The sequence below is a fragment of the Condylura cristata genome, unplaced genomic scaffold, assembly GCF_000260355.1.
Source record: "Condylura cristata isolate star-nosed mole 26May11 unplaced genomic scaffold, ConCri1.0 scaffold00004, whole genome shotgun sequence".
NCBI lineage: Eukaryota > Metazoa > Chordata > Mammalia > Eulipotyphla > Talpidae > Condylura > Condylura cristata.
In genome coordinates this window covers 5,190,345-5,201,146 of record NW_004567105.1, presented here as the reverse complement: position 1 = coordinate 5,201,146, position 10,802 = coordinate 5,190,345, and positions in this window count along the sequence as shown.

Genomic DNA, 10,802 nt, shown 5'->3' with positions numbered 1-10,802 from the left:
GGGGCCACAGAACAGTGCTGGGGTCCACACCTGCAGTGCCCACAAACTTTCGGGGAATGGTCGGGTGGAGAGGCTACTTGGAACCTCTAAGAAGCCCCCACCCCATCCATGACTTGTTAGGAGGAGGGCACCGTCAAGACCACACTTTCCAAGCAACCTGCACAGGTCTGTGGCCCCTGGACAGGGCGCCAGGAGGCCTGGATTCCAGGACCCGGGCCACACGAGTCCCTGCATGACCTTGGCTTGTGGCCATCCTGTCTCTGGCCTTCTGCCTCCCTCCCGTGTGTTGATGGTGTTGGTGGTCCCTGATGGTAGGGCCCTGGGGCCCCAACTGAAGGTGTGGGCGGGTGGGCTGAGGCTGAGGCTGGTGGCCCTTGGTGGGGAAGAGGGCTGGGGGCAGCAGTCCCTTGCACTCGCTGTCGGCGCTGTCTTCCTCGGCCGGGCCCTGGACAGCTGCCCTTCCTGGAAACCTTAGCACACCGCTGGTTCTGGCTGCGCCCCGTCCATGTGAGTCAGCGCCTTGGGGTGCTAGCCGGCCAGCTGGATTCCCAGGCAGCAGATGAGGCCGCAGCTCCTGGGCTGATTCTTCTGGCTGGGGGCCTTTCCCGGGCCCCTCGAGGCCTCTGCTGCCCCTCCCCACCCATCTGCTAGTGCAGATGTCCAGGGTCCTGCCACTCCGGGAGCCCAGTTTGTTTCCCCAGCTGAAGAACCCTTATGCTCTCCTGGGGGGAAAACTGAGGCCAGAGTCAGCAAATCACTAAGGATACACAGAGAGGCAGTGTTGGGGAACGTGGGGTTCAGTGACTCCCCAATTCCTGGATAGACCAAGCTTCAGCAGGTCGGTCACGTTTCTCAGCCACACACTGGCTCCTGCAAAGCCTCAAATGCTGAGCCCTTGCGAAGGCTGCAGCCTCCACAGAGGCCTGTTCGTTCCCTGCCACCTTCCATCTCTCCTGCTGCGGAAGCCTGCTGTCAAGTTGCCACCCTCTGGGGGCCGCATCCACCCCCCCAGAGTTTCAGCTCATCCTCCACACCCCCTCCCCTGCCTCCTCTGCCTGCTCTGGCCTTGATGACGTCACCAGGCACAGGTGCCTGGCCCCACCCCCTCCTGCAGATGGGGCGCCCGGCCCAGCCCAGCCGCAGGACCTGCCTGGAGTCAGGATGGAGAACATGGGCGTTTGTGCTCTCTGCCTGCTTCCCCGCCTTTCAGCCCAGCCCTGTGTTGCCGGGAGAAGGGGCTGGCCCGCCCAGCTGGCCTCCTCCCCACGGCTTCCCTCCATCCTCGTCCAGCCTCAGTAGCTGCTCCTCACCTTGGCTTGGGTGGAGGGCTGGGACCTTCACGGAGAGGCCGGGCTGGGGGGAGGTGCTGTCGGCAGTGATTCTGGAGGTGGGCTGGCCACCTATATAGGCTTCTGCTCTGGCTATTTCTGGAGGTGGTGCTCCCTCCCGCCCCGGCCCCCTCCCCTTACGGTGTCAGATACTCCCCAAATGTGGTGCTGGGTGTCTATATCACATTCACCCTCCTTCGGGCTATTAGGCCAGGCCTAATAATAACCTTGGCCCCTGCCTTCCTCCAGCACCCAAAATTCAAGCTCAGGCAGGTCTGTCCTCTTCCAGGAAGACTTCTGCCACCACTTTGGATGGCAGCGTCATTTCCATCTTCTACAATCCTGCAAGAAAAGGCAAGTCAAGGCTTGGAGCAGGAGCTGTCTTTGGGCATGGGGCTGAGCTAAGGTCCCGTGCACTCATCACCAGCTCGATGCAGCCTGGAGGAGGAGTAGGCAGAGCGCAGAGATGTAGGTGTTACGTGACGTCCTCCGCAAAGCGGTGACCCTGGAGCTATCCCCCAACTTTCACAAAACCATCGAGGACCTGGCAGGAAGACGTGTTGCTGGTCCCCGGCAAGCCCCTATCTGTTTCTATGCCTCAGTGTCTCTACCTGTGAATGGGGCAAGCTCTGCTGTCCAGATGGGCTTTGTGGGGGGCTGTGATGTCACTGAACTTATATGCAAAATGTTACATGCAGGTGAGCTTTAGTGAAGCAAAGACCCCTGACTTTCATGACATTTGCAAAGGGATGGCTGACGCCATTTGCCTTGGGCTGGAGGTGACCGTGCAAGGGTGTATCTTGGGGAGCACGAATGATGAACCAACAAATGAATGAGTGAATTCATGAACTCAAAAATACTTACTGGTTTCTGCTGTGAACATGTAAATTTCCCCCCCTCCTCCCCAACATCAAGGAGACTCTCCGGGGAACCCCCATGCCAGTGGTGGAGACCCCGTCTTGCTCATGAGGGGGGTCCAGTCCCCCGCAGAGGCTTCTGGGAAGGAAGCTGCGCTGTCTCTCATTGGCCATGGGCTCGGCAGGTGGTGCTGTGACACAAGCTATGCAACGTCTATCGTCTGACAGATTCCGGGTAGATCGGGAAAAGCTCTGAAAAATCAGCCTACTCCTCCTCCAGGCTGCATCGAGCTGGTGATGAGTGCACGGGACCTTAGCTCAGCCCCATGCCCAAAGACAGCTCCTGCTCCGAGCCTTGACTTACCTTTTCTTGCAGGATTGTAGAAGATGGAAATGACGCTGCCATCCAAAGTGGTGGCAGAAGTCTTCCTGGAAGAGGACAGACCTGCCTGAGCTTGAATTTTGGGTAACTTATGTTATGACCTCCCTTATTTGTATAATCGTAATATCAAAATATTCTGAGCAACTTTCAGCTTACAATTGGATGGCCTCAGCCGCATAAGGCCTGTCTGCCCTGACAAGCAAGCACTGTACCAGGGTGAGAAATTCCTCTGAAGTCAAGTGACTTAACTACTGACTGATAAATAAATGCAAAAGGGCTGTTTTTGCAAAGTCTCTCTCACTGCAGGATGGAGGATAACCCATATCTTATCATTCTATTATCTCACCTAGCCTTCTATTCAGTTTCTAAAGAATTACTCAAACTTTCTATTGTCTGGCCTTTAGATGTGGAAATTCATCCAGGTTGCCTGTTTTGAAACTAGTCAAGTTTTCCACCTGCTACACCTTAAAGGAATCCACAAAAGTCTTCTGGCTAGTCTTTCAGGATTCTACTATGTAGTCTTCAGATAAGGAAATTCACCTATGTCTCCTATTCAGAGACTTGATTAGCAAGGAATTTCCTCTCTGCCTCCCAGGATGACTCAGGTAGAAAAACGAAAGCCCATTAAATAGTAGATAAGGTTTAAGGGACTTCTATCTTAGTTGATCTCCACTATAGTAATATTAGTCATAAACTTTGTGCACTTATGTACCTGTTTTTAACCTTGATTTTAGAATGTTATATCTCAGCTAAAGGGCAATACGACCCTAAACTCTTCTTAGAAAAAAAGATGATTATAATCTCTCAGCCCAGTTCGTGTGCTGATGTCATCCCACTGCTTGCTCCTAATGTATAAAATAAACCTCTGCTGAAGGCAGAGCGGGAGACTTGCACCCAACTCCGACTTCCATGTCTTCCTCGCCCCCTTTCCCTTTTCTCTCCTTCTCCCCTTTTTAGGAATCTCCGCTCGCCGACGCCTTCCCACCTTAGGGTCCTGCCTGTCTTGCCTCCAGATACCTCAACAGTTGGAGCTGGTCTCCAACAGTGCTGGATTGGGCACACGGATGGGGGACACCGGGGCAGAGCTGGAATGTGCAGAGGAGGGATCTGACTAGGGTGTGGTGGTAGCAACAGAGAGCTGTGTGGAGGAAGAGTAGCATCTTGAGGGGAGACGCTCTCGGAGCTGGGGGCTGCAGAGAAACAAAGTAGACAAGCCCAGGTTGACTTGGTTTCCAGGTCATTTTGTTGGAGAACGCTGGCGCCTTTGTTGAGGGTTGAGGTGTGTGGGGTGTGGGGCTGGGAGGTCTTTGCAGAGACAGACTGCAACCTGCGTGTATGTTATAAAGGGTGAAGGCCAGGGTGAAGGTCAAATCACATAGAGTGACCCTCAAGCAGGACCTTAGGCTTCCTAGGGAAGTTCTGGCAGAGATGCCTGGGAGGTCTGGGCTCCAGGGAGGTCTTGAGGCAGGACACAGCTCTGGCGGCCATCAGGGAGGTGGGTCAGCTTGAAGGAGACGCCTGGGCAAATAATCACTTGTGTGTTGAACACTGCTGCCCCCAGTGGGCCCCCAGTGACTTCCTGGAAACCAGGAGGGCCCTCCTCTCTGTCCCCTTCTATAGCTGAATGTAACCAGCAGATCTCGGCAGGTTGGACCATATGGGGCTGTGCACTTTATATGCATTGATTCATTTTACACCCCTGTAGGTTTGCAGAATGGGTCTCAGAGATGCTTGGTGACTTGTCCCAGGCCACACAGCTGGTAACGAGAGAGCTGAGATTTAAACTCAAGTCTTTCCTGTTCTGAGGTATCCTCTCTATCCCCCACGAGTAGAGTAGGACTGTCTTAAAGCCAGAGAGGCCAATCCTGAGAATTTTTTTTGTTCTGAGTCTATGCTAATTCAAGCAATCATCCCTTGGTTTTTACAAAGACCTCCATGCCAGAAAAGGAGTTTATCATCCAGGTGTTTTTTGACGGTAAGTGACAGGAAGCCTGACTCAGGTCAGATGAAGACAAAGGGGATATTTATTAAACTCATGCAACTAAAAAGTCAATGTGAGTTCAGGTATGGCTGGATCCAGCCCTCAAACACTGCAATGCGGCTCCTCATTTCTCAGTGGCACCTTGGGCTGCACTGGCCACCTTCTCAGACTGACCACCCCTGAAGGCTATAAGAAACTGCCCCCTGCAGTGCTATTTAATTTCAGGCCCCAGGCTCATGGGGAAAGGATGTTCCCAGATACTTGATCAAGAGTCTCCAAGCTGAACTTCACTGGCTCTGATGAGCTCACCTTGGTCACACAGCACCCCTGAAACATGTCTTTGCAAGGGGGACATAGTCTGGGCTGGTCACAAGGTACTTTCAAGCTTTGGAGGGTGGAATGTCAATCACTGGTAGAGCAGGGGAGCAGGGTTGCCCCTGGACAGAGACATGAGGGTTGCTGGACAGTCAAAGCCCACGACTTCTTCACTGAGGGAAATTTTGGGGGGCTCCTAAGTGCACCAGACACTAGGGAGGTGTGTGCCCTAAGTCTCAACTGGTTTGCAGCGAACTTCTCAAGAAGGATCCCACTAGAGAGGCATGTCTGCATTTGTGAAGTTCAAGCTCCAACCCATCCCTGGCAAGGTCTCTGGACTGCTGCTTAACAGTGGAGATTCCCCAGGGAACTTTCCCCCAGCTTCAGGATTTTTTTTCTCTGAACGGCGGTGAGCACCTGGGTAGGTGGATGGGTGTCACACCCCAACAGTGATCCCCTCTCCTAGCCCCCGGCTCAAAGCATCTGCCTGCCCGGCCTCCAGTCCCGCTCTTCCACAGGAACATAACTCTAGTGGATCCCATCATCCTTTTACAGATACAAAAACTGAGGCTCAGAGAAGTCAAGGCATTCACCCAGGGTCACACAGCAAGCCCAGGCCAGAGCCTCCAGCCTCGCTGGCCTCCCAGCTGCTGGAGGGGAGGAGCCAGTGTGTGGTGAGCAGCCTCTCGCTGCCATCTGCCAGGAGACAGCACTCAGCTGTTAGCTTCGCTGGTGATATTTCATTAGTTCACACTATGTCCACCTGCTGCGGCCGGGAACAGGGTGGAGTTCCCTATGTCCAGGGCTCTGGCGGGCTGGCTGGACTCCGCAGGATCTAATGATATTTATGAGGTCAGCCCCGGGAGATGACGTGTCTTCATCTGGCCCATTCCCAGAGCCTGAGCTGGGGCCTGTGGCTGCGGCACCCCTTCACCCCTCCGCGGCTTCAAGTGCAACCTTGTCGCTGGGCGAGAGGCCCGGGGGGTGTGTCCTGGGGTGGCAAGGTCAAGTGGCCTGCAGCCCTGGGTCCCTGCTCTGGCCCTGACATTCGCCCACCCTGTGAGCTTGAGCCAGCAGCCTGGCTTCTCTCCTCAGTTTCTTCATCTGTAAAATGGAGCCAAACAGGAAGCCCAGTGAATAGTGAGGGCTTGTCTGAGGGAGGCGTTTGTGGGGTGCACACGCCTACAGGGTGATCACAGAGTTTAGCACCGTCCTCCTGGACAGAAACACGGTGCACAGGGCGCCTGGCGCTGCCCAGCCCTGGCTTTCTGGAAAGGTTTCTGTACCAGAATTCAGTGTCCTTGCAGGGGAAGTCAGGGGTGACAGGTGACAGAGCCACGGGGAGCCCTGGGAGCGGGGTGCTAGAGGGACAGTGGGAGGGGTGGGATCACCTGGGTTTGTGTCCCCCCCTGGAAGCCCACCCTGTCTCAGTGGTGCTCAGAGGAAACCAGGGGGGCTTTGGTCCCTTCGGAGTTATACAGGGCCAGAGCACCCCAAGATCGTGGCTGTGGAAATGGGAAGACCTGGTACAATCGGTAATGGGCACCTCGGGGACTCTCCCTTCTCTGGCTGGCTGTGGTGTCTTGAAGCCGTCTCGCCAGGCTCCTGCTGCTGACGTGGGCGCGGACGCTCGGCCCAGAGCTGGCTGGCTGGGATCCGATCGATAAGGCTGCTGGAGACGATGGAGCAACAGCTTCTCACACTGTCATCATTTCTGCACATCTGCCCGGCCCTGCTTGCCACCAGCACTGTGACAGCCACATCCCACCACCCAGTGGGAGCACTGCAAGGGCGTGACGGCGTGTGGGCAGACGTGCCTGCGTCTGTTGAGTAACAGGGCACGTGTCTGGGGGTGCCCGTGTGTGTGTGCGGGGCTGGCGGTAAGTTTTCACGGGAGTCCCGCCCCGCGGCTCTTCGCTGGCTTGGGGTGTCTGGTGCCCGGCAGACACTTGCTTGGCTGGGCGGGGTGGGGGGCTGAAGGCCGCCAGCCAGTACCTGCCCTCTCGGTCTCAGCATCGCTGTGCCATCAGGTAAGGACCGGTGCCCTCGGCTCCCCCTAGGAAAGGGGGGGGACATTTGTCTGCCCCTTGTGTTACGGGCAAAGTGTACCCCCAGACGCAAAGTGGAAGCCCTGACGCCCAGGTCCTCTGAATCCGACTGTATTTGGAGAGTCTTTACAGAGGGATTAAGTGGACACGAGGGCACTGGGGCTGGGCCCGCAGCCAGCATGGCAGGTGTCCTCACAGGCAGGGACGGGCTGTGTGGAGACCGGGGAGACGGCTGTGCGCGGGCCCACAGGGCGCTGGGTCTGGGGCGTCCGACTCCAGACCTGTGAGGAGACGGGTGCTGGGCCCCGCCCACGCGCGGCCCCACTCTGGGGACCCATCAAGTGACCGGGAGAGGCCGCTTGACGCTCAGCACTCAGGATCCCACACGGACACTGGGCCTTTTCCGAATGCCACCTCCTTTCTTTGAGCAAATGGCACTGGAAAAGTGGCCTGCTTTTCAGAGGACAAAGGAAAACGGAGGAACTGCAGGGGCAGGGAGACTTCAAGAGCCCTTTGCTGCTCCTGGTGGGATGTGCTTTCTCCAGGGCCTCTGCTCTGACCGCTGGCCCTTCACTCCCTGACCCAGCCTGGGGCCACCGCTTACAGGAAGCCCTCCTTGGTTCCTCCCCTCCCTCCCATGCCCTTCCCAGCACCTGCATTTGCCCGATCACTGCCTCGGCAGTGCCTGTTCTGTTTCTTCTCTCCTCCCTCCAGCTGCCTTTGAGGCCAGGAGTTGAGACCTCCCCTGGAGTCCAGCTTTTCTCCAGGGGAATTAAGCAAAAGGATGCTTTTATTTTCGACTGTGAGGACAGTGGTGGCTCTTTGAGCATTCTGGTATTGCTGCGTCCTTTTATTGCCCTGCAGTCTGGGGGAAACTTACTTGCTCAGGGCTGTGACCTGCCCTGGGGATCAGGTCCATGGCTGCGGGCTGTCGCCTGCGCAGAGGGTGCTCCGGGGAGCGCAGACTGGGGAGTTGGAACCAGCCTGAGCCTGCTTGAAGCCCAGTGTCCCCTCAGCAGCCAGTCAGAGGGAGGCTTGAGCTCTGCAAGGCTTTTGTCTTCTCAGACACTGTTGCTTCAGCCTCATGCTGACTTGGCCTGTTGAAAAAGCTTTGGAATCAGAGGCTGAAGCCATCTGAAGACCGTGTGGTTTTGCTCCTGCAGGCAGACCCAGAGATCCTGCTGGGGGTCAGGAATGAGGTTGAGGACTGCAGGACAGACAGGGAGCCAGGAAGTCAACCCGGGCCAAGGCAGACAGGGAAGGGAGAGGCTGCCCTGCCTCCTGCGCCCAGCCTCGCCCCCATCCTCCCCTGCTCCCTGACCCCTTCCTCCTCTCTCCCCTTCCCTCCCCCTTCCTCCCTTTCTCCCTCCTCTCAGTCTGTCCCTCTCCCCTCTGTACCCCCTCCCTTCCTTCCCCCCCCATCTCTATTAAAAATCCGTAACTAACCTACCATCTCGACGGATGGGTGTGCTCACGTCTTTGCTGGCACCAGGTTACAGGTGCTCACGTCTTTGCTGGCACCAGGTTACAGGTGCAGAGGCTGGAGGGGCCTGGGGAGAGCAGGGGTGCAGGGGGAGCGGCTGGGAGTAGGTGGGGTGTGTGCCATATTTAGCCCGAGATCCGAACTCTGCTCTCTGCAGAAAAGGCCGGACCTAATAAGCGAGACCTTGAAACGCTGAGCTGCGTGACGCCAGGACACCGGGTCACGCAATGCTGGATTCCATTTCCGTGCAAGGTCCGGGCTGGGGAAGGCGTAGAGACAGAAAGCGGGTCAGCGTGGCCAGGGGCCGGGGCGGGCCAGGAACAGGGAGTAACTGGCTAATAGGTAAAGGATTTTATTATGGGGTGCTAAAAATATGTTGGAACTAGATGGAAGTGCTGGTCGGACAACCCCGTGGAGGCGTTTACTGCCCCTGAGCTGGTCACTTGAAAACGATGCATTTCCTGTGAGTCTCCCCTCGTTTAAATACATGTTTTCCTACCTGATTCTTAGCCCGTCTGATGGATGACACAATGTCTGCTGATGGATGTTTGTACTGCTGGAAAGCTGGTGTACCATGTGGGGTCACCTGTCCGACCATGTAATGTCCGCCAGTAGGTGCTAACTGCAATGCTAGTGGCCCACAGGCACCTGTGTGCCTGGAAGGGACGTGCATGCTCCCTGACCCCTGCCACTCATCGCTCCTGACTAAACTCAGCACCACCTCTTCCCAGAAGTCCTCCTTGGTTCCTCCTGGGCCTCGGTCCTGGTCTTCCTGCCATTGCAGAGAGTCCCGCTGACGGGTGTGCCCCGGCCCGCCTGTGAGCCCCGCCCTCTCCAGCCCAGGGCCTGTGAGAGGCACAGCTCAAAGGGATCCACACCATCAGACCCTCAGCGGCCTGCCTGGGCCCTGGCTCAGTCAGCTGTCCGGTGGCGTCAGCTGGGGACAGACCGCCTTGCCTTGGGGAACATCAGCTTCCCATCAGAAGGAAGATAATGTTTTCCTCCCAGGAGCTGTGCCAAGGGTTCTGGGTAATATTGTCGCATTTCTTGCGAGGGTTTGACTTCCTCCTGCTCCTCATTGTATTGGCTTTGATGCTCCCAGTCCAGCCCGTTTTGAAGACCCCCAACCCCAGCCCATTGTGAAGACCCTCAACCCCAGTCCAAAGACCTCCCAACTCTCTCACAGTCCACTTGGCAGCCGAAAGGGCAAAGGGCCTCAGGTGCGGCCGTCCAGGGTTCACAAGCGAGGGGGGTAGCGGTGGAGGGGGTGTGGGGAGCTGAGGCAGCAAGTGGGTGAGTGCGGGGGCAGGACTTTGGGGGCAGCGATGCCCAGCGCCATCCCTGGACGGAATATTTTGATGGAGCCTCTGGGGCCAGTGGTGGCCCGAGACCTGCCCTCTCGGAGCCTTCCTCCTGCCTCAGCAAGTCTTGGCTGATGAAGGTGGACCCTGCCCACCGACTGACCCCGCGAGAGGGGTGTGGGCAGCAGCGGTCACTGCCTCTCAGCACGGGGCAGCGGGCAGCTGTCACAGAGAGCCTGTCACGCCGCGGAAAGAGAAATGTGCTCCTCACTGTGCTGGGTTCAAACAGACTGTCCAGGAGGTGGACTTTCAAGGACTCCAGAGCCTGAATGTGGTTTGCAGCAAGCAAGGGAGAAAGTTCCATTGCTGTTGACATGGCTGGTGCCGGGGCCCGGTCGGGCTGGACTTGTTCTGGCAGATGGGAGGCGAAGGGAGGAGGGAGGCATGGGGAAGCCAAAGGCAGGAAGTGAGGCCCCCACTTGAAGTTAGTCAGACCGCAGGTGTGGGCCCAAACCCCTCCACTTCAGAGAGGGGAGGGAGGGGCGGGAGCGACCTCACCATGGCCAGGGAAAGTCCAGTGCCACTGCTGAGTGACCTTGGAGCGAAGGGTCGGGTGGGGCAGCTCCAGGCTGAGGAGGGAGAGCGGGCAGCACCCTGAGACACAAATTCCTGGGCCGGAGCAAAATTCAAGCCTTACATCCACCAGTCAGAAGGGGGAGTCAGCAAGAATACCCCAGGAGAGCTGGGCCCCAATTTTCCCGCTCTTTGTCCCTCACAGCACAGTCTACAAGGCCCAGGTGCAAACCCCAGACTCCTTGGGGCTGAAGGAGGGGCTCTCTGCCTCCCTCTCCCCTGTCGCAGGGCTCCATCCGCTGATGCCAGCAGGCTCCGTCTGTGCGGCTGAGGTCAGGCCCCATGCAGGCCGCACACGCGTGCTCAGTAAGTGCTGCGACCCCAGCCTCCTGCTCCTACCTGGGCCATGGCTCACCTCTCCAGACCTCGGTTTCCTCGTCTGCAAAGTGGCGGGGGCCTGCTGCCTCCGGCTGAGGAGGGCTGCTGTGATGCCAAGCACTGGCCACACTTGCGCCCTGAGCCTGGCCCATGCTG